The sequence below is a fragment of the Nematolebias whitei genome, chromosome 14 (genome assembly GCF_014905685.2).
Source record: "Nematolebias whitei isolate Nwh7 chromosome 14, NemWhi1, whole genome shotgun sequence".
In the NCBI taxonomy this organism is placed as follows: domain Eukaryota; kingdom Metazoa; phylum Chordata; class Actinopteri; order Cyprinodontiformes; family Rivulidae; genus Nematolebias; species Nematolebias whitei.
The window spans coordinates 30,770,758-30,778,973 of NC_056511.1; the positions used below are offsets into that span (position 1 = coordinate 30,770,758).

An 8,216-nucleotide genomic window follows, 5' to 3' on the forward strand; every position below is an offset into this window, starting at 1 on the left:
TATATATATATATATATATCTGCTGATTGGCAGGTGTTCAAATACTTATTTGCAGCAGTAACACACAAATAATTTATTTTAAAAAATCATAAATTGTGATTTCCGGATTCTTATTTTTTAGATTATGTCCCTCCCATGGGAACGGCGACCCATGTCTCCTCTTCAAGCTGTGCCCGGCCGGGCTCTATGGGTAAAAGCCCGGCCACCAGGCACTCACCAACATGCCCTGCCTTCAGGCCCGGTTCCAGAGTGGGGCCACGGTGACCCACGTCCGGGAGAGGGAACATTGTTTCCACTGACTGTGTTCATCATAAGGGGTATTTTGGGCTGCACTTTGTCTGGTCCCTCACCTAGGACCTGTCTGTCATGGGTGACCCTACTAGGGGCATGAAGCCCCTGACAGCATAGCTCCTAGTATCATTGGGACATTCAAACCCCTCCACCACGGGAAAGAGGCATTCCAGGGACGGGTTAAGTGTTTCAGTGTGCACTTTTTCAAATGTAAAATGCTGCTCTGTTGCTGTTCATTTCTCAAGTGAGAATACTGGAAACTGTTAAGAGTTAACAACATATTCTTTTGTTTAAAACATATGACTAAAACTACATTTGATATCTTTTGCACTGTTTTGCACTACAAGAAAGAAGCCTAATACTTGATTTGTTTATTATTTAAAAACTCTCTGGACCTAGTAGTGGAATCTTCTTAATTGAGATTATATTGTGGTATAGCAGTTTTCAAAATAAATTATGGCAAAAGGACACCCTACGTTTTTTTTCATTCCAATTGCAAGTTTTATACCAAAAACATATTGTGATATACAAACCGGATTCCAAAAAAGTTGGGACACTAAACAAATTGTGAATAAAAACTGAATGCAATGATGTGGAGATGGCAAATGTCAATATTTTATTTGTAATATAACATAGATGACAGATCAAAAGTTTAATCTGAGTAAACGTAACATTTTAAAGGAAAAATATGTTGATTCAAAATTTCACAGTGTCAACAAATCCCAAAAAAGTTGGGACAAGTAGCAATAAGTGGCTGGAAAAAGGAAATTGAGCACATAACGAACAGCTGGAAGACCAATTAACACTTATTAGGTCAATTTACAACATGATTGGGTATAAAAAGAGCTTCTCAGAGTGTCAGTGTCTCTCAGAAGCCAAGATGGTAAGAGGATCACCAATTCCACCATTGTTGCGCAGAAAGATAGTGCAGCAATACCAGAATGGTGTTACCCAGCATAAAATAGTAAAGACTTTTAAGTTATCATCATCAACCGTGCATAACATCATCAAAACATTCAGAGAATCTGGAACAATCGCTGTGCGTAAGGGTAAAGGCTGTAAAACTCTACTGGATGCTCGTGATCTCCAGGCCCTTAAACATCACTGCACCTCAAACAGGAATGCCACTGTCAAGGAAATAACAGAATGGGCTCAGGAATACTTCCAGAAAGCATTGTCAGTGAACATAATCCACCGTGCCATCCGCCGTTGCCTGCTGAAACTCTACAGTGCAAAGAGGAAGCCATTTCTAAGCAAGCGCCACAAGCTCAGACGTTTGCACTGGGCCAGGGGTCATTTACAATGGAGTGTGGCAAAATGGAAGACTGTTCTGTGGTCAGATGAGTCACGATTTGAAGTTCTTAATGGAACACTGGGACGCCATGTCATCTGGACAAGAGAGGACAAGGATAGCCCAAGTTGTTATCAATGCTCCGTTCAGAAGCCTGCATCACTGATGGTATGGGGTTGCATGAGCGCTTGTGGCATGGGCAGCTTGTATGTCTGGAAAGGCACCATTAATGCAGAGAACTATGTTCAGGTTCTAGAACAACATATGCTCCCATCTAGACCATACCATACCATACCACTTTATTTATAAAGCACTTAAAACAGCAACAAGGCCAACCAAAGTGCTGTACAGACAGAACAACAGGTAACACACAAAGCAAAATACAAAATGAAGTAAATCAGAATATAGACAAAAAAAAATGCAGATAATGACAACAAACCAGTGTAGAGCATACAGGATCAAAAACACAGATCATCTTGTGTTGAAAGCTATTGAATAGTAGTGAGTTTTTAAACGGGACTTGAAAACCGAGAGGGAGGGGGCCTGTCTGACAAGCAGAGGTAACGCGTTCCAAAGTCTTGGTCCTGCTACAGAGAAGGCCCTGTCACCTCTGCGCTTAAGACGAGTTCCTGGAACTGTGAGGAGCAACTGGTCCGCTGACCTCAGGGAGCGTGGTGGGACATATGGTTGTAGCAAATCAGAGAGATGGGGGGGGCGACACTGTTCAGTGATTTGTAGACATACATAAGTATTTTGAACTGGATTCGAAAGTGAACCGGTAGCCAGTGCAGTGAGGCCAAAACTGGTGTAATGTGCTCTCTTTTGCCTGTACTGGTTAAAAATCAGGCTGCTGCATTCTGGATCAGTTGTAGTCGTCATCTCTTTCAGGGAAGACTTTGCATTTTTCAACACGGTAATGCCAGACCACATTCTGCAGCAATCACAACATCATGGCTACTTAGGAGAAGGATCCGGGTACTCAAATGGCCAGCCTGCAGTCCAGATCTTTCACCTATAGAGAACATTTGGCGCATCATAAAGAGGAAGGTGCGACAAAGAAGGCCCAAGACGATTGAACAGTTAGAGGCCTGTATTAGACATGAATGGGAGAGCATTCCTACTTCTAAACTTGAGAAACTGGTCTCCTCTGTCCCCAGACGTCTGTTGAGTGTTGTAAGAAGAAGGGGTATGCCACACAGTGGTAAAAAATGGACTTGTCCCAACTTTTTTGAGATTTGTTGATGTCATGAAATTTGGAAACAACAGATTTTTCCCTTAAAATGATACATTCTCTCAGTTTAAACTTTTGATCTGTGATGTGTGTTCTATTCTGAATAAAATATTAGATGTTGGCACCTCCAAATCATTGCATTCAGTTTTTATTCACAATTTGTTTAGTGTCCCAACTTTTTTGGAATCCGGTTTGTATATTGTTACCGCCACCCATCACACAGTACATATCGTGATATGAATTTTATGCCATATCGCACATTCCTAGCTGCTTGTTAAATAGGAATCTCTGAAATCATTCTGGGCGCAGCTTTATTATTTGTTATTTAAGTGTAACCATGTGATAAGACTCCTGCGTTCACTCCCACCAACCCCCCCCCCCCCCCCCCATGTGCTTGTCACACTCCTTTATTCTTTTCACCTTTAGGGTAAGTTTGTAGGTGTAAAAGACACTTGGGGAGTCATTTGTCCAATAATTTTATGGTTCCTCCACTTCTTGTCTCATCCAACCCAGACTCGCATCAGCTTCTCTCCCGTTTCACTGTCAGCACAAAAAAATGAGAGCATGTGGGGTTATAATGATGATGATGTGTGTGGGTATGTGTGTGCACCGCAGCATATGCTATGGCAGCCAAGATGGACCCCACATCTCATTTGCACTGAATCCCCCCCCCAAACCCATCACCATCCAATTATATGGATCAGCCTTGTCAGTCGGGTAGACCGCTGTGACATCTGAGTATCTATATAAAGCCAGCCTCTAATAAATGATGAGGTGAAGCTCCCAGCAGAGGTTCACCCAGTTTGTGTGAAGCCTGTTTCTCACTGGGCTATGACTGCTGGAACGGCATTCGCAAGGTTGTTTTTGAAATGTCGTAAATTGTTCATGAGAGTTCTCAGTTTCCAGATGTTTGTCGCAGGACGTTGCTCATGTGTCAGAAATTCTGAACATGTTTAAAAAAATGACAAGGAATGCATAACACCATCTATCATAGCAGAGTTATGGACTAAGATAATCTACTTGGATCAAGCACTGTCTCATGAGATACTGTGAGATGACTCAGAGATGATGTTGAGGATCACTGCTGGCTACTTCCACACCAAACTGAGCTTTATATCAGTAAAACTGCGTGTTAATCGTTTTTGTGTTGGCTAAGTTAAATTAGCTTGTGAAGGCTAAATTGAACTGGGTTGACTATGAATGTTAATCAGCTGTAGCTCAATGATTACCTTCTGAGAGTTTTATATAAATCTGTCCAATGGTTTATGAAATACTTTGCTAACAGACAAACATGGCTGATGCTAACAGTTAATGCCAAAGTTTCAAGCAAGCATATGATGTGTAGCGATAGGACTAAGTGTTGGGGATAATGCTCAGCCACTACCATGCCAAATCTTAGCTCAATAACTGTACAAATGGCTGAGTTATAGCCATTTTCTTGTTTGGTTAAGCCTGTTAGCTGTAGCAGCCATCTTGAATTCATTTGACTTCAAAAGTTAGTCACTTGTAGATATACGGTACATCCAATGAAAACGTCTAGAGAGTTTAATCATAAGTCATCTTTATGATGTGTTTTGTAACGGTACAGGCAAACAAACACCCACAATCAGACAAAAACATTATCGGCCTTTGCCTTCGGTGGGGGGTCAATAATAATCAGAAAGTCATTCAATAACCTAGAATCTGTGCAATTTTTTTCTCAGTTTAGTTTCTAGGAGTCAGAAAGTGTGAAAAAATGTAAGAAAACGTGGGGAGGATATGCATGTCATGTCATTCACAGTAATTTTGAGTAAAAGTCATAATTTACTTGCAGTTATGTATGTATGCAAACATATCAATTTAATGTGATTCCAAGTCAAATGTCAAATAGTTTCTCGCAGTTGTGTGTCTCCAACTAGTGGCAGGTAAGGGGTTAAAGAAAAGGTCTCTCTCCAGTGTGTGTGTGCATGTGTTCAGCCTGTGCCAGCTGAATTTACTTTGATGTATTGAGGTCAATGTGAAAATCATCTGAATCCTGCTGTGATGGGACAAACACCAAATAAGCATCGCCTCGTCTCACTCACACACATTTTTGCAGCTGTACATCCATACCGTCTGATGGTTTTCATACTGAACACTCATCTGTACTTTTTCTGTTTTACTCACAGGCAGTTCAAAACAATCCGACAGGCCAGACGATGGCTACATGCAGACACTGTTTTCTAAATTTTACACTGATGGCCTTAAAACTTTCTATGAACTAAAAATATACCATCAGGCTACATGTTACAAAGAAAATGCTCTTATAAACAATAAAGTAATAATAGGCAGAACAGTGCAGATAACACTTAACATGTAGAACTACTGCCCTCTAGTGTTCACCTTCTGTTATTGCAAGTTCAGAGGTGCAAACAGAGTTTATGAATGTCACAAAGTAAAAAAAGAAAATTGACCTTTTTACAGGTACTAATGGGCATGCAGAAAATCAGACACCGCGCCACCAAATAGTTGTATATCTGTCTTTTACACTTGATTTTTTTTTACTGTTACATGCAAACATATTTGTAAATAAGCTCTGTTGGTAATTTGCGTTGCGAGTGAGACATGCGATGTTGCCGGCTGCCTGAATGACTGCACAGCTCAGCTGAAACAGAGTTAGATATGAACATTGCAATGACTATGGACCGGAAGTATGCATAGACCACAATGCATACAAATGCTGACTGTATGTGCATTCGTGACTGTGAAAAAGTCAATAAGTGGATGCATTTAAAATGAGAGTTTTAAGAGGTCAGACATTTTGAAGGAGTTTTGTGGAAAAGTTCAGTTTTAACAGCTTAGAAATCTTTCATTTGGACTTTTTGTCTAAATCTGTGAACCCCTTAAATTTACAGTGAACGAACCATTGCTGCTGTTGTTCAGCGTATTGTTTTTGTACTATTAGTGTTTAGCATATTTTTAGTTTAACGTATTTCTTAGTTCATATCTTAGATCTTGTTACCGTTTTTCTTTTAGTTTATACTTTTGTTGGATGTAACTGGGACCCTATGTACAGAATTCCGTTCCATCCCATGTACCACGTATGATGTGAATGACAATGAAGAAACCTTGACCATTTAAAACTGGAGTGTCATTATCGTTTTATGTGGTGTAGGATTACATCTTTATCAGATGGTAAAATGTGTAGTTTGTACCAAATTTGTAAAAACTGATCATTTTTTCCCAATTTGAATTACTAATACTCTTAATTTAATATATTTATGTCTGATTTGCTGAATATTCCGACACAAAATGAACTGTAACGTTACGTTATGTTAATGTTCAATGCATACTTAAAAAATTATTGTACACATTTGTAGTTGTTTTTTAGTTTTTTTGCACATTTTAATCCTTTGTGCATTTGTACACATTCAACATGTTTTCTTTCATAACATCTCACATCACCTTTTCTGGTTTATTTTTTCCTCACATTACTTCCAACGAACATTTCTATAAAGTTGTTTTTCCTACATACATCCACACGAGGGTGTTAGACCCACATTTCAAGCATTTAACAGACGGTCTTCTCTCATTAAGGAGAGTTTTCATTAATACTGGTGAACGTCTCATGAAGCATTCAGGAGCCCGATTTGGTTACCAGGTTTTACAAACCAGCAGGAGTATTATTTATACGCAACACTTCCTGAGTCAGGTTTCTGGTTTCACTAGAACACACTCAGTGACACACGAGAGCCACTCGGTGTTTAAAAAGAGTGAGAGCTGCTTTGTGGGAGCACCAGCAGAGGAACTCGCTCCATCCATCTGGATCAGTCTGCTCTGTAAAAACAATTCACTTGTGAGCTAAATCTAAACTCAAACCAACACCTTTTCCATTTAACGTAAAGAACCAGACATGTTCTAGTCATCCCCCTCATCAGACAGATAAATCAACTTCAGAAAGAAAACAAAAAAAGCAAATTTATTTATAACAATAGGTGTCAGAACCAATAATAATCTTCATGATGGCAACAAACAGCTCTTTGCTGCTTACTTTGCAGCTAGACTCGTCAACAGTGGGAACTCAGCAGAAGCAGCTTTATAACAGTGAAACTCTTCAGTGTATCGTGGTAAACTCGTACTTCTTACACTTGACCTGTTTGCCCCGACAAGCTTTTGTTTCCATTAAGAGCTGTGCACAGTGACACCGGACACCCACAGTGGGCGCTCCTGTGACCTGAAACGCAAACAACCGCTTCCATTTCTCTGAACATGAAGACGACAAACGAAGCCAACCTTGACTGAATGGAAGCACAGAACCGAGTGGTTTCCACGTCAACTCAAAACTTGCAGCTGTCTGCTTATTTGTCCAGCAGTTTCAAGATCCACCTCACACGAGGAGGAAATGAAAGTGATGAGAGCAGCAAAGACTAAACCAGCGGACAGTGAAGTGGAGAAAAACAAGAACACCGTCATGTTCTTAGTGCAGGTGTTTGAACAGTAAAGGCTGAGGTTTCATTAATTTCCTGGTGGACAGCCGACCACAAAAACAGCTCCCTCCAGAAGGGCACGGGGGAGACAAGACTTTGTTTTGTAACAGAAAAGTAATGCCAAGAAGAAAGCAAGAGAAGCCATGAGAAAACCCCCTGCAGTGACAGGTATGCAAGCTAAAAGACACAGAGGACAGGTCAGTGAGCAATTTATTTTCACAAAAACCTCAAATGGACCTCACTCCTACAGAGGACTGGACCAAAAACTTTAAAGTAGTTCCTCCACTGAACTGAGACTGCTGGCAACTAGTTGGCAAACAGCATTCACAAGGGAGTCTCCAGAATGTCCTCAAACGTCTGTAGATGTTCTCAACTTCCTCATGAGTCACGGAGGCTCACAGTCCACTCACTGAATTTTAAACTTGTTCAAAACACTGTGAGGCAATGTTTCTGTTAGACAGAATCTGTGTGGGCGTCTCCAACGAGTCTCAGGAGAGTTAGAGATGTTTGACACCTGGTTCTGGTTGGGAGCTCTTCCTTTATGGACAACATCCAGGGCAGTTGTCCATTTCTTTCAAAGAAACCATATATAATAAGTACTACAATAAACAGGTAAAATCTGACTATTTTGAGTTCAGATGTACATTCCAGTAGGAAACGGTGGGTACAAAGTGAGCTGAGGCAGGTATGATGTGAGTGGAGGTGGGCAACAAAACTGTTCACAGCCAAGAATTCTGTATTTCAAGTCATGCACATGAAACAAAAACCACGATTTTCAAAACCTGGCTGAGCAGAACACGACCACAAGACTGTGGGTCGCTGGTCACAAATAGAAGTTGACCTATGCAAGCTTTTTGTGGCCAATGCTGATGGTTAAAATACAGCATATATATATATATATATATATATATATATATATATATATATATATATATATATATATATATATATATATATA

The 8,216-nt window shown here is 40.2% G+C and overlaps 1 protein-coding gene across 1 annotated transcript in view; it reads right to left on the reverse strand.

The window, feature by feature from the left end:
* abr (ABR activator of RhoGEF and GTPase) overlaps positions 1 to 8,216 on the reverse strand; it is a 212,122-nt gene that overhangs the window by 185,222 nt on the left and 18,684 nt on the right. The window lies entirely within an intron of this gene.